Source organism: Dermacentor andersoni, chromosome 10 (genome assembly GCF_023375885.2).
Source record: "Dermacentor andersoni chromosome 10, qqDerAnde1_hic_scaffold, whole genome shotgun sequence".
Classification (NCBI taxonomy): Eukaryota; Metazoa; Arthropoda; class Arachnida; order Ixodida; family Ixodidae; genus Dermacentor; species Dermacentor andersoni.
Window position 1 is genome coordinate 107,947,315 of NC_092823.1, and position 16,133 is coordinate 107,963,447.

The following is a 16,133-nucleotide window of genomic DNA, read 5'->3' on the forward strand; positions in this document are numbered from 1 at the left end:
GACACCTAGCCGGTTCAAGCAGGCTTTTCAGGTGACTGTCGTCGTCCCGTTTAATAGTGGAAGCCATCGTAAATTGTCAAATTGTCATTGCTGCGGGATTATCATTGCTGCGCGTGCATGTTCAATGCGTATGGTATCAAGTTGCCGATTCAAAGATTGCATTCAAGAGAGTGGAGGCCTATGTGGGGTTTTGTTAGCTGCCCGCGAGATTCCTTACAGCAACGTTGCGATCAGAAATTCGAAGAAATGAACTCGCAGCGTATTCGCCTGGGCCATTCATTTATACCACGTGTGAGTGTGGAAACAGGACATCTATCTCGAGCTCAAGGGTACAAAAACAATTCTTTTCCCCTCTTTCATTTACCAGGTGTAGTATACATTAGTTAGTACTCCTGCTTTTCTTTATCTTTGTTTCTCTGTGTCACAAGCTCGACACATTCAAAGCCAGCCTAAGCACAAATCGCACAGATTTTTACAAGTAATCACTTGAAAAAAATGTCTGTCCCTATACATGATCCATGACTCATGCTGCCGATTGATGCGCACGTCTTCCTGCAACCTGTTTTCCAGGAATCCGCAGCTCCGGACTGGCAGCAAGGACAGTTCTTCCACGAGTTTTTCCTCCTCACCGTTTCCTGCAATCGCGTTTTAGTTGCCGGGAAGAGGGGCATGGGCTCTACAACAATCGCGAAGGGCCTGCAGTGACTCATCTTTTCAATACAGCATCCGCGTGGTCACAGTTAGCATGAACTACTCACATGGTATACCGCATTCACTGCGTTTCCCCTCTCACTACCCAGTAGATAAGCCGCGTGCACTCGGTTCACACAGCAGCCCGCCTCAAATTCACGTCTCATATGGTGGCGCCCTCTTAATTTAAAATGTGGCTCTTAAACGCTTTTGCTGGTTGAAGGCGTCAGACGCGTTTTCGGGAGCCGTAAACAAGTCACAGACATCGGGTTTTTGGACACCACCTACATTCGCTATTATATGTACCGCGAATACATAAACAAGTCCCATCTTTCGTGACGTCATTGAGGTCTCCATATTGTACAGCTAGCACGGTGAAAATCTGCGCATTGTCTAGATCAGATTTTCTCCAGCAGCACAGCAGAAGCTCCGAAAATTAGTACAAAATTGTGCGAATATTTTATACCAAGACAGCATTCTGTTATCCCTGTGAAATTTTATGCGATTAAAATTCAGCTGCTTTCGAACAGTCATTTTTCGTTCATTTTCGCTCATTCTGCTATTATCGCAATCAAATGTATTCGCTGTTTAGAAAAAATAAATGACTGGCTGTCAATTCATCTGCAATGCTTCCAGCCAGAGCTTGTCGCAGTCAGCACTGAAAGCTCTGGTCCGACTCGTTTCCAACATCGGGTTCACTGCAGTGCAATAGAGGTAAAGCGTCGAAATTTATATCTTTTGAGAGAGGGACTGCAGCTTAATGTGCATGCACAAAGAATGATCGTGCCGCCTCATTGCAGCTCCAAAATTCAAGTAAGCGAGCGACTTGTACCGCGATGGCACTACACACTCAACGTCAAATATGTCGCAGCATCATGAGCAGTTGCCTAGACCACGTGTTCGCTTTGCGTATGCCATCAGCTGCATACACAACCGAAGCGTTACATTCAAGGATTCTTGGTTCAGATGACGCATGTAAAAAAAATGACGTACGTCAAAGTAATCAAGGCCAGCGAACCTAAGCTACACACCACGAACACACGCCCACTATCACTGACCCGAAGTCGCTTCCATGCACAGTAATTATCCGTGTCTTACCTTTGCCGCTGCTACAGTCTCGCCCTCAGTAGCCTCCGATACGTACATGAGGTTCCGTCAGTTGGCAGGGGGTCTCCGCGAAACACATCACAATACCCGTTTCTTCTTGTTCCATACAAGTCAAAGCGCAAGCAGTCACGTGCACTATGCCAAACCAGAATACCGCAGCAGAAAGCAAGCGCAATACACGTGTCGATATCACGCACGGCGAAAAAAGGCCGTTCAGTGCCTATGGCGACCGCTGGGTGGCGTCACTCGCAGTCTGGATGACGTCAACGAAAATCTTGCGAGGCGCACGTGGTCGAATTAGTCAGAAGGCCTGGAAGCAGCGTTGCCCCCACCGGGATTTTCACGTTAGAAAAACACGTGGGCACGACTACCGACGGCAGCAGGAAACCACTTAGTGGGAAGCAAAATGCCGGACGATTTTTCTTGATAATCGGTACCCGGAGGGTTGCACCGGAGGCGAAGGTCAAGCTTTCTGGAGCCAGCAGAAAGGGCGAACAGGGTCAGCACAAAAGGAACAGACCAGGGACAAAGGCTGGCTAAAGAAAAAACCGAAGCGAAGGAGGAAAATATCAGGCTCGATGGGAGAGGGAGTCGCCCACCCGAAAGCAGCCACGAAGCTGCAAGAAAAAGAAAAAACCATGTGGGCCGCTAACGAAGACGGGGAAAGCAAAGACACATTGACCACGGCACGTGCAACTGGTTTATTCCGGGTGCAGAACCATGAATGGACAGATAGAAAGAGGCATGCGCTGACTAATCGCAACTTTTGAGACAACTGGCGTTTGAACGATGCAGCCACCGATTGACAACGCAGTAGCGACGGATCACTAGCACAACTAGGAGTTTTCCTTTCTCTCATAGTATGCTTCGATGAGCTCACGTTCTTGCTTCTGCCGTGAATCTTTATCCCACCGAAACCTGGTTCACCCATACAGGCCTTGCAGTGACAGGTCAATGTGCCTTCCTTTCTACGTGTATCTATTTAGTGGCAAGCATATGGCTCTCAGCAAACGCAAACCAAGGCTGCATAGAGGCTGCAAAGAAGATGAGCATACAGATTTATAGGAACGAAAGCTTCCGAGTTGGAAAAGGAGAAAATTCGTCCTGATCCGCAATCGTAATGATTGAAATCTAGCGTCTTTGGGGAGGGAGAGGAGGTGTCGTTATATAATCTGAGGAGGCCGAAAGACTAGATAATGGCAACCGAATTAATTGACAGCCCGAATCGTAGGAACGGTAAATAAGCATAGCCTCCAAAATCAGTCGGCGCGAGCTCATTTCAACCCATCTCAGAGGCCATGAGATAAATGAAGTTATGCACAAATCCACATGCTAGAAAAACTTTCAGGGAAAATTGTCATCCGCCCGAAACATAGGAAAGAGCCGATATATAAACCCACATGAGGGTTTATCAAAACCAGTTGTATAAAACAGTAGAATGGGGGAGGGGCGTGCTTCTATAGTGAATCCTCACGGCGACAATTAAGGGATATGGACTGCGTTAATGCGCTCCTTGAAAAGGTGGCTTTATCAAAGAGGTGAAAGGATTTATTTTCTTGTCTGCAAATTTTGGCAACCATAGTTCCCGAGGGATATCGTGGGAGATCGCGTGAACAGCTGCACTTCAATGCGCCAGTGAAATGGTGAATTTTTAACACCTTATAGCAACTCTGCAATCAATACGCGCTGCTCCGACAACCGAATTTAAACGACCGAAATTTGCGCCAGTGCAAACGTTGAAATTCCGTGCTGTACGGATCTTTTGAACGGGAGTTGCCAGGCCGCTGCCACAATCAGCCATAACTGTCGCGAACACCGACTGGAATATATTATTCATTGATCGTTCGCTTACAGACAATAAAACAAGGTTGTAGTAAACAGGCGTACAGAAAGTTGCTCTCAACGTTAAAGACAGCTTATTTTCTCCCCGGAAATTATATAGGTCAGAGAGGTCCATCAGCAGAGTGCGAAATGGTGTTTCGTAAAAGAAAGTTGTAAGCGAAAGATACAAAGCCAAATGAAATATGCGGATTCCACGCGCTGCGGGAAACGATGTAAGCGAAGCTTTCTGTGCTCTTTGCTCTGATTGACGATAATTACCGGTGATGCTGACGGCGGACGTTTAATGTCGTCAACGTTTAGTTCAACGCGAGAGAGGCGAGTTGGTCTTAAACAGTACCTTGCGTGCCCCACTGTTGTTGGTCTGCGTAGTACACAGAACACACAGGGAGCGGTGTTTGCTTGAGGCATTGTTGTGCCCCATACTTCATGACCTCTGAGAGGGTTGAGCATATTGATTGCCTCACATGGCACATCGCGTTGTGACAGAAGTATTAATCGAATTCTGGGGTTGTACGGGCCAAAAACACAGTCGAATCATGAGACACGCCGTAGTGGCGGACTCGGGATTAACGTTGACGCCGTGGTGTTCTTTAACGTGTCCATGAATGTAAGTGCACGAGTGATTTGTATTTCGCCCTCGTCGAAATGTGGCTGCCGTGGTCGGGGTCAAACGCACGACCTCGAGCAATGCCATAGCCGCAAAACTACCGTGGCGGGCACAGAAGTGTTGATTTGACGTGTGACCGCTTGAGTAGTGCCGCCAAGACCGTACAGTGCGCTTTAATATGGCTCTGCTTCTGCACGCCCTGCGTAAGTTGTCCGCTTGACAAATTTGCATGGTGTTTATTTTTTTAGAAATTGTACAAACGTACCGCACCGTGCCTATAATTTAAATTTATCGCGTTTGCCCGCAACCCCTGTCGTGTCTATTATAGCAGCGTTTTCTTGCCTTCTCAAGTCACGTTTTTTTCTACCCCCCTCGCCCTACCTTGTATGTGAACTGCGAGCAGAGTGAAAAGGCTGTCATTCACTCGTGTCGCGATAGCCCCCTCTCCCCCATTTCTCTCTACCATTCTATCTAGCTTCCCTCTGGACTTGCAGGTTAGTCGAAATGTAATCGCTACAATCTGCAATGTTTTTGCGCGGGTGTCACGGATAATTACAGCTGTCAAGAGGCTAATGTGGCGACGCCCTGGGAGCTCCAGAGGGTATTGTGCACATTCGATGCGGTGAATAGGTCGAAACGAGTTGCTCGCCTCACCTCTCTAGCGCGTTCCTGTAATCTACGAAGAAGCTCTGAATCACGGCCCCATGCGATGTGCCAAAAAGCAGCAGCAGCAGTGGTAAAGTAAAAAGAAGTTGCAAAGAAAGTTTCGCTTTAATAGCACGCTGAACGGTTGCTGGAGCTATGGCGAAGACATTTTCTGTCTCGGAAGCCTGAACTACTCCGCGGGATAATGAAAGCATCAGGCCGGCGTTACCACGTGGTCTGCATACGTAGTGTAGTGACCAAGCTCAATGCCGATTAGCTTCGGTGAAAATTACAGGCAGAAATGTGATGTACATACATAGTAGAGAGTTTTAGAATAGGGGCCCCAATAGTTTGGGGCCCCAAAGAGCTTTGAGGGGGTTAGCGTTGAGGCACGCAGGAGTGAAGAGTCTTAAAATAGGTCTTTGCGTTTGCGCATAGCGTCTTGCGCTGACAGCGCCAATACGACGTCAAAGAAAAGCTATTAGAAATAATTCAATAAAATATACCATTTCATCATAGGAATCGTAGTTTTGACTTTCGTGTATTCGCGTTTAATTACAATTTAGAGGTTATTCTGTAAGCAACAAACAATTAGTTGCGCTTAGTTTTGAGTAACCAACTGTGCCTTCACCAGCCAAGCTAAGCCGTGTTAGGCCTGCGAACCGTAATATCTACAATTGAATTCGGAATCAACGGCGTCTAATGAATCAATTTTCATAACACACGCTATAGTTGAGAGAAAGCGATAACCGCAGTCATTTGTCCTAACTCGCGAACTTCACACGTTACCACGAATCGAACCCAGTTTGGTGCTGAGCCGTCGCTTCGATGGGTGCTGCCATGTTTGTTTACGCAAATATTTTGGGGCAACTTATGGGGCTACCGCTAAATCAGTGAAATAGCGTGCCCAAATTAATGAAAAACCCAAACGCAGCTTGCATCTCGCACATGCGCAGTGGCTTCGACTATGTCTTTGGGACCCCTACTATAAAACTAGCATGTATATATACGCGCGTACAGCTCATTTCAACGTTCACTTCTACTGCCTGTAAGGTGTACTGGTAATGTGCACGTACTGTCGAGCGCAAAAGTTTACGGAACACGCGTTCCACGAGAAATGCGAGTTTCTGCTCTCTTAAAGAACGACGCTTTTAATTAGATGGATCGCTGTATGGCTTGCGAAGTCTACTGCAGATCCAAAATTTGACTTCGAGGTTAGGTGCTCAGGCTCAGCGAGGATGGACCAACTGCAAAACTCATCTGCGCGTGCGCGAAAAAGTTATCCGACAATTAAAATACTCTCATTTGAATGTATTCAAATACATTCAATGGCAAATGTATTCGGCAATACATTTTTAACGATACATCATCAATACATCCTTCGCGGTCACCGGGGTTTGTCCTGAACTATTAGAGTGCCGAAATGCGGACTTCCTGCCCCTCTCTGAAGCAGTGGGCGAGGAGGACATCGAGGCACCCTGCTAAACTATGAGGACATGAAATTTTCGGAGTAATTGACGGAAAGCCGCTGTGCTCGCTTTCTCTCTCATCGTGGAGAGTGCATGCACTTAGAGGCACACCGTAGTGGGGGAAGCCGTGAATTTTAAAACGGACACCTAAATTTAAGTACAGGAGCATCGTTGCATTTCTCCCCCACCGAAATGCGGCCACAGCTGCTGGCATAGAACCCCCGAGAAGTTACCGCGTCATAGGAACAAGGCTGATCGTCAAGAGAGTCTAGCAAGCACGTGCTGTGAATCCGGCGCGAAAGGATAGTTGAATATCGCTGCTAGCTCCTATGGATAATTTTTGTTGCACACTGGACACAAAATAGAGGAACGGCACTGAGAAGAAAAGGACTACACGAAGGAGTCACATCGCAGCGTTGCCGTATCAGCTAAGAGGAATGTGTTCTTGTTTTCGTTAGCTTCCCTGGAAATATGGGCGTTTCACGTTTGTCTGTAGCTCACGTCTCTTCTCGACCTCCGCGCACTGTTTTGGTTTCTGAGAACACGTTGCTGTCACGTTTTTATTTTCCTGTGTCGGCTCTGTCCTTTGCCAGAGAAGAAAGAAAAATGAGACGCTCGTCACGTATTTGACCTTTCCAGCTTCCCACTGTTGACAGCAAGCTCTCTTTCACTGCGCAACTAAATGGTCTATCTTCTCCCACTCCGTACATGCATCGAGGTAAATGACGCAGTCATTGCTTTGACTGCTACGAGACAACGTCGCCGTGTGTGCATTAATTGTGCTGTTCTTGCTGCTACAAAATGACATTCCGTTTCTTTTCGTTCACATTATATTATATATATATATATATATATATATATATATATATATATATATATATATATATTACTTTTTCACCACCACCGCCACATTTTGTCTGCTTGCGGAAAACAAGGAGAGATGTGACGGATGACATTTCTTTTTTTTTTATTGTTTTTTTTTTTTGCCCGTGGCAAAAAGTATGCAGCAAAATTCGCAATGACTGCCCCGCCTAACGGGAGTGGTCTACTCCCCATGCCTCATCAAGACGGTGAGAACAGTGAAAGAGAAAGCTCGTTTTTTTCTTGTTCTAAGTACACTTCGGTGGGCTATCGACAGACTAATGCGACATACAGATTCTCCCATAGTTCCCTTTTATGCATGTCGGCCTTTTGTGCGGAAAACAGCAATGTCCGCTCAGAAAACGCCGGAAAGGGGTTAGCAGTCTAGGCAAGGGTCAAAGAGAAGAAATAGTGAGCAGATCACCTGCCTACTTTCAAGATGGTACGTTTGTGCGAACAGATTGTGCGACTCCAAGGTTACAAAAAAATTTTTTTTTTTTTAGTCTTAGAAACGCGTGGTCTCGAACAACCCACTTCTCCGTGTGTTTCACACTCCGAATCTTATTTCAAACGATGCCACCGACAAACGATAGGTAAATAGAAACATCCCTCCCTACCTCATCCATTATTTTCTTTTCTGAGAACGAACTCCGAAACAATCCCTTCGGAGAGGCCCGCAGTTGCTCGTAAATCGTTCGCGTTTCAGTTCTAACTGCATCGGGGTTCTAATTTTATTCAGCGACCCTTACGGCTAAACTTTGCCTCAACGATTCCATACAGTGCAGTGAGAGGTATACGGATCCCGTCAGCCAACATGAAGAAGAACCGCCGTTTCCCACAGTCAGCCTGTGATTCACGTGACGTAGACCGAAGGGACGAGGGAACGGAGGGAGGGAGAGGGGTGGGAAATGCTAGTATACAACGCGGGGTTAGGTTAGAGAAAAAGCAGTGAAGCTCCGCGAAATCATCAGTAGTAACGCACGAGGGGTTGACGGCATGCCCCTTCCTCCGGAAGACGCCGCGGCTTCTCGACGTTACTGGTTCATTGACACGAGTCTCTGGCCTACACTGCGCGGCACGCTATTAAAGCCCCACTTCCCCGCGTACAAAGAACTGTGCGGAGGTCAACCACCCTTTTGTCGGAGGTCAAGCACCTCTTGTTTTCTTTTTTCGCGAGTCGTTCATGGACTAGCCGCTAGTCCACGACTCGCGGAAGTGTCATGCTACCGAGCACGTTCGCCTAAGGTCGCGAAAAACTGCGCTTTTTCTTCTTTTTTTCCTTATGCTTTCGCGGCGCCTTGACTCGCTCTTGCAGAAAGAAAGAAAATACAAAATGGGCCGCAACGTTGACATTTCGCTGATGGAGACGGCGAGCAGCAGCAGCAGCGGGCTGCTTGACAGAACCAACAAGAAGTAACAAGGGCAAGGCACGCTCGAAGATCGTGCCCCGTGTGACCTGGAATTCCTCGGGCAGGATGGCGGTCGCGACTTCCTTGATTGCTTGGCGCCCCCGCGGAATATTGCATTGACTTGTGGTACAGATTGCATTTGCTGGTACAGAAAGCTATTTCTTTTTCTTTTTTTTTCGTGTCGCTCAGTGCTTTATTGCCAGAAAAGGCGAACTGTGATTAGTACGCGACTCAAGCCGGTTGTAAACCGGGTGTCCTGGAGTGCGTGTCGCATGAGCAACGAGAACCAGAGCAGACCACTGGGCAAACACAGCAAAAATCAATTCGCATTGTCGAGTGCACAGAAGCACGAACGAGAGGCGAAGCTCAAAAAGTGTAGATTCCAGTTTGAGCGTGCACGTAGCACACGCTCGAACTGAGATGTCTTAAGAAAGCTACTTAAGATATTTCGTTTTCGAAAGCACTGCCAAGGATTATGGGTAGTGTTAGCTGCGGCAAATTATTTTATCATCCTCTCAAATAGAGAGCTGCGCGAATGTTGGCGTGCCTCAAAACCGACAATACTCATGACTGTAAGGCCTCTGCGTGTGCGACGTGAAAGATTCAAAACTGCAGAATGTTTGTCACACAGAGCGCAGATTTGAATGTAGGCTATAGTTGAGTTGTATTTGAAGATATTGTTTTATACTTTGATATTACGACTACGTAGAATGAATGTGTGGTGTTTAGTGGCGCAAGGGCCAGGTATGGCCAAAGAACGTCATACGAATACGCAGTATTCCCTGTGTTAATTGACGTCATTTATAATTAACCAGTTGCTTATTTTGTGATATGTTAATCATTTCTCACTTTTGTTTCATTGGTATCCACTCGTGCATGGGTCCGAAGGGGGCGTGCGCTTTGAATAAATATGAGAGAGTTAATACTGGAGACGCAAAATCTCCATAAACTGGAAGTACGTCAGAAAAAAAAAACTTAAGCAACAAGAGCTACGTATTTACCTGCCCGTCGACGGTAGGAAAAGGCGGAGTACATTCTTATTGTATTCCGTCGGCGACACAAATTAAGGGGTCTTAAACTCATCTTAAGGCAGTAAATTGCCGTTGTAAACGTGTAAAGCTTAAACATCCTACCAAATGTTGTATACGTTCATGAAGTGTACGGGACACACAGTTATGAATATGTTTACCTCTTCTAAGTTCCATGAACAACACAGAATGCAAGGATGGCGCTCCAACAAAACTCAATACAATTTAACTTAGCCACTTCGCGCGTTCATCGCAATGCATTAGCCCGGTGCATAATTGCGGAAGAGTGAAATAACTTCAATCTACACAATTGTGCGTAAGAAGAACTATGAGGAGAAATCTAGATTAATTATTGTAATTGGCGTATACAAATTATACAGACGCATACGAGTGATTGACGAGGACTGTTCACGCTTAAATAGGCACCACAAGGGGACGAGGAATCGGTATGTCACTATCCCACCATACAAAATAACTGGCTAAGTAAGCAGTAGTTCCCTATTACTAAGATGTGCAAGGTTGTTGCCGACGACAACAACTTCGCACCTCTTATCTCGGGTGGCCTGTTACATCTTCATCAAAATAGATTTTTTTTTTCTTTTTTACTTCCCGCTGCCACGAAGTTCCGCCTTGCGATCGTAAGAGCACCCGCATGTGACGTAACGGGCACAAGAAGCCATCGATCCCGCCCGCCGGCAATCATTTCGACAGGCATTTCAAAACGAACCGTATGTCGCGAACGTGCGGCGCACACAAGTACATATACTGCGCAGGAAACACTACTACGCCTATACTTCCGTCAACCCGTGACAAGTACAACGTCGGCGACACGGAACAGCAACAGACACCCGCGCGCAGGAATGTCAAGCAAGCATTCCTTTAATGAGACCAGCACGCCTCTAGAATGCTGCCATCGAAGAAGACAAGCGGGACAGGGTCTGCCTTCTCTGCGAACGCATCATTCACGTACCACCACCATGCAAAAATCATCGCGCGGCACAGATCCGAAAGCACGCTTCGAGAAAGCGAGACACTCGGATGCTCGGGGGAGTCGGCTGGCGTGTTACGTAACTCTTCCCCCCCCCCCCCCCCCCACCGCCGAGATCGTCCCGCGCTGGTTGCATTTCCGCCACTACGTATTGAGGAGGTCGAAGAAGCATGCAGTGCCCCTTTTCCAGCTGCTGTTTCGTATGTTCGTTTCGTTGTACGATAGGAAACCAAATAACAGCTGCGATTGACTGTGCGTTGCACAAAAAGGCCAACTGGAAGCCTCGTTCGCCCTTCTTTCTTTCCCAAGCATTCGCTATTGCGTTTTCCGCAAGCCAACGGAAGACAAGCCAAGAAGTTTATCCATCATCGAACTCTCCGCGGTGCTTCCGGAACGACTCGCACGTGTGAAGCGCGGAGGCGCCCAATATCGTCTGGGCGCGCTGCGGAAGGCCATGCTGCTATAGCCTCGTTCTTCACATTTGTGTTATTCTCGTCTGCTGCCTCGCCTTATATTTTCCACTGCGCAGCATAATACAGTGCAGTATGTACGGTTGGAGAAGAAACGGTGTCGATAGCGCTGGACGTGAAAAAAGAAAGTGAAAGGCATCGAACCGCTGCCAGCACCGTCGTTGCTGGTGGTCCCCACTGCACGCAACAACAGAAAGTGCACGGTGTGCGGTTACCGAAGAACCGGTGCCGGCGTCGCTGACACCGAAGTGAATTAGGCGCTACCAAGCCGCAGCTTAGTATCTTGGTCGCAAATCACGCGTGCGCACAGAGCCGGCCTGAACGCAGTTACGTAACAGCCCCATTTCCTCGCCGCTGCCGGGCATCAAAAACACTTCCTTCCGGCCCGAGAACTTGAAAACGGGTCCTCCTCTCTTCGCGTTGATGGCCGGTTTGTTCCGCTCCAGACGCGATGCTGTGGCTCGCGTCTCTACAAGGGCTTCGTCAAGGAAGTGTTTTTATCCCAGAGCTTTCGGTTTCCGCGTCCGATAGGCACCTGGAAAGGTCCGTCGACACGGTCAGCAGACTTGAAGTAAGTATACACCTACGAGTGACGCTTTCCCGCCATTCCAGACCCTTTCACATGCCCAATCTTTGCCCGCTGGAGCGACCGACAACAACAACGCCGACAACACTTCCCGGTGTGCCCTGGGGATCGCCTAGTGCACAGGCAACAAAACAATCACCACAAGCAATTAGTGCAACGCGTTTAAAAGCGACAGTACTATCAAGCTCTAACCCTCGAGGCTGGCGACTGGGTTATTTTTCCCTTTCCCTCTTCCATGCATTACCCAGCGCGGGGTGCCATTATTGGCAGCAGCATCACACTCCTAATTACCATTTGTGGAGGGCGCCAAATAAACGCGTGCAGAAGCGTACAGCGCCTGAGTTGGCCCCGGGCCCCGCATAACAAGCGCATATATATACGAACAATTGCTATACGGAAGCGTTCAGGAAGAAAGGGCGCTACTCGCTTCGTCGGCACGCTGGGACGAATGGAAAATGAGCGGCTGGTCGGCTCAACCGTGGAATATACGCGCACGCTACGCGGCTCGGCGATGATGATACATTACAAATACGATCGCATCGTGAAAAGACGCGCAACGAACATAGGTGACCACGATTGAGGGCCACGCGACGCTTCCTACTAGAACGCAGTGCAGCTCTTGCGATGTGGGCGGACGGACGACTTCATGATCGCGTTCAGCGGGTTGCACCTGTAATGTCTATATGTGGATGACGTTCGATAAGTTGCACGTAATGTCCATGCGCAGACTGCACATTCAACCGACCGTGTATAATGCCCGTGTGGCATAAAATGGGCCCTTTAAAAAATATTTCTTTATGTTTCATATGAGGCATTCAGTAAGGACGACGTCATTATAAGAAAACAACCTACAAAGCAACGTTGACGTATATTATCGGAACGTTAGAGTATTTTACTATGTAAGACACTTATTTGGCAACAAAAGTCGAATACATACAATCCCTTAGGCAAACCGAACAACGTCAAGCAAAACTAACCGTATCGGTATATGAACAGAGGTAATAAGCAAAAAACGAAAATGAATTAGCACGAAAGGATAATGTGATTACAATTACAATAATATTAGGAATAAGCAACGCACAAAATTAAATAAGGGGTATCACACATTTTGCGGTTGCACAGGAACAGCAATGTCTTGGAGGAATTTCTCAGTTTCGGCAACGACATAATCAGGAAAGTCATTCCATGACCTGAAAGCATGAGGAAGCCCAGACCAAGTGAAAAGGGTTTGTGTGTTACTGTGACCATATACACCAACGTCAGCTGCATGTAGGTCGTGCTAATGATCGAATCGCTTCTTGAACGCCACAGCAACATCTGTTATGGACGGGCGCTCATTTTCGCGGCCGAGTATTGCAGCGTCGTTGATCCCACAGCGGTCGCTTGAGTTTTCAGTCGCATGCCGAACGGCCACCTGCCGCGTAATCCACATTTCCATCTCCCTAGACATTAATTTTTTACCTGCTTAGGTGTTGAAAGTCGTCATTGTGAAATACTTAGTGATGGGCCAGCTTGGGTTTCTTGATGAATAATAGAAAAATGAACTTATATGCGTTAGCATCGTTCGTCTCTAGGCCTATGATCAAAACACAAAGCCCCTCGCGAAGCCTTTTGTCGTAGAACTTCGCTAACACGATTACACCGGCCACATTCCAGTCCTCCCAGTTCAAGTGTTTGTCTGCGAACGTGTATTTAGACGCTATTGCTAAATACCGCATAATACGCGTCGCGATGCAGTGCTTATGAGCAACGCGGACAAAATTTCTTAAACATACTCGAGCAATGTGCGTATCTTCTTCTGTCATTGAATTCACTGCTTTAATGAGTAGAATGCGAAAACCGTCTGTCATGAAATTTCACTAACAGGAATAAGTTGATCATATTCCGATCCAAGTTTACATCTTTGTTTACTGTTTACCTGCTAAGATGTTTACCTGTTTTAACTGAAGTAATGCCTAAGGCGCAAGCCCATCTTTCTCGATGGACAAAGTTAAGATTTCTCGAATACCCTCAATTTTCGTCTCTTTCGTTCTGTCAGTGAATTTACTTCTTCAAAAGGTACAGCTCGCGACAGCTTCCGTCATGGAAACATGATTAACACGGTTACGCTGGCCTCGGTTGATCGTGACGCTGAAGCTGTGTCAGAGGCACAAGGATGCGGGAAGGTGACCCGATAACCGTATGCCTCGCAAGCGCAAACATTATCTGTGCACAGGCACGTTACTATGGCCGTGCCATTCACACTTGTTGAGCACTCACCCGGTTCAATTCAGCAACGGAAAACATGTTATCTCATGATTTTCACAAATTGAACTGGACTTCATTCACCGTGCGCATATTTAAAGTTTTCTTCCTTTTTCGAACAATGGTCCGAGTCCGAGGGGCGGAACAGTGCTCCCAATTATATATCTATTGCTATTCTGTTTTCAAAGAGCGCTGGAACATTTCAAAGAGCTAGACAGCAGGTACGTAAAAACACAATTTCATGGTTCGTGATGAATGCTTACGGAAAAGTGGAACCGGGCCGTTCAAACTAATCACCGCAGAGTCTCGAGTCACACTTGTCTACAGTCGTCAATCTGCCAGTTTGATGGCCGTGAAGAGCCGGGCCGACGCCGCAATGAGACCACGCGTGGTCGGGTCGATGGCAAGGTCCATGCGACATGTGGCAAGCGTTAGTAGAACCCAGCAGTTACTGCGAGGTAGGAGCTGCGGACACTCGCGCATTCCACAGCCAGCCACTCGACCAAGACAAGTGGGATTCGAACCGTAGGCTACGACTAAAGACTAACGCACTGACAAGCAAGAACTGAAACAAGCGGAAATCTTAGGCAAATTGCAGGCGAGGCATCAGAGAAAAACGGAAGTCAAGCATGTACTGACCATGTGGTCAACGTTCCAAGGGCGGCAGGGTCACCAAACTTGTGGATCCACCTCGTGCTTCGCTCCAGTGGCGGTCATGTTCACACGGTGTTTCGAGCTCGGACAAGGTCACGCACCAAACCAGTCGTCACAGACCACCTGCACCACACAACACTTCGAGGGTCAGCGTCCAGCGAACGGGACCAGTAGGACCTGCAGCCACGCCGACACGCGCTTACAAGAAGTCCGGGTCCAAGCTTTTGGCGCGTGACGATGCCAAGCGACCGCGAGTTGCCCAACGAAGTGGAGGGCGTTTCTCGGGCGAGAGCCACACCGTCTTCTTGAACAATGTGAAACTGATTGCTATGCAACAGATCGGCCTCGCGTACGAGTTTATCAAGAAATGCTGAAGCTTTAGTAAATACGCCGATAAGCTGCGTATCTTGGTTCTGTTAACGCGCTCAGGAAGGCTAGAAAAAAAAATGATCACGAACTTTTTCTTTCTTTTCAAGAACGGCCAGCGGCAATTCGCCCTTAATAAATGTCACGGAAACCTTCACCTTCGCCTTCAGAGAAATATCGTTCCAAGAATAAAAGAGGACCCCAATCTTCTTTTTTTATACCTATGCTTCTCATCCGTAAAGCATTGAGTGTCGGCCCACGGCACTGCAGATCGTCCCAACTGGCTACTGGCAAGTGGCGGCCGTTCTTGGTTGGCTCATGGTTGGCTTGTGTTGGTCGACTTCGACGGTGGTGGAGAGACGCTTGCCTCACCCTCTCATTTCTCCTTCGCTGCCTGGCCGCACTATTTCAAACGTGGGAAGAGCGGGGAGGGGGAGGGAGGGGGGGGGGGGTGCGAAGACACGTACTCGTACCATCACCGTCGTGCCGACTATACCCCCCTCCCCTTTCCTACGAAATCGCTCACTCATGCCGGGTTCGCGAGACACGCGACCGGCGCCGCGTTTCTGTCGCGTCATGCGCCTCTGAGCGCTACTGGACGCGTAGGCGCGAGCGCCTAGTTTGAGGGAACATCCGGAAGCGAGACGGGACGGCGGCCGACCATGTCGTCGCTTGGGTCTCTTCGCGCAGCCGCTTTTGTACGCCCTACTTGTGTGATGGCGGTCTAGCAGCATCGTATAGCACTTGCGTGTAGATTGTGGTCAACTCTTCGGGTCTGTTCGATTCGCCTGCACCACTGTGAACCAGTTCACGGCGGCTCACGAGTAGTTCACAAATCGTGCAGCTCTATTCATGAGGTACAGGCCCAGCGAAGCACTCGAAACGAATGCAATGGTGCAGACACGGTGCAGGCTTTATGTCAGACTAATGTGCACGGAATGTGTATGTTTTAGAGGCCGTGAACTGCAGGTATGATCGGCGTCTGGGGCGCAAATACGCACCACACTTGCGTAGACACATCAGACGTGCGCAAGCGGGGTTTTAACGGAGCTCGCGCCCGTGTGCAGCGTCATCTGCTGCGCCGCTGCTTCGCACCTGTACGCCTGCACCAAGTCGGCACCGACAGTCGAGTGGGTGCAGCAAAATCATGAACCAGCCCTGCACCTT

At 48.2% G+C, this 16,133-nt stretch overlaps 1 protein-coding gene across 3 annotated transcripts in view; it reads right to left on the reverse strand.

Moving 5' to 3' along the window:
* The window catches only part of LOC126544607 (pancreatic triacylglycerol lipase-like), a 42,880-nt gene extending 27,562 nt beyond the window's left edge, over positions 1 to 15,318 (reverse strand). Inside the window, exons 1-2 of one of the 3 annotated variants that reach the window (XM_050192033.2) lie at positions 15,188 to 15,318; positions 14,586 to 14,723 (exon numbers count right to left, since the gene is read on the reverse strand). The gene's annotated coding sequence lies outside the window, so the exon portion shown is untranslated. Of the gene's footprint in view, positions 1 to 14,585; positions 15,162 to 15,187 lie in introns of those variants that run through there. The other 2 variants (XM_055077767.2, XM_050192032.3) reach the window with 2 other exon arrangements.
* Positions 15,319 to 16,133: the final 815 nt, after the last annotated feature.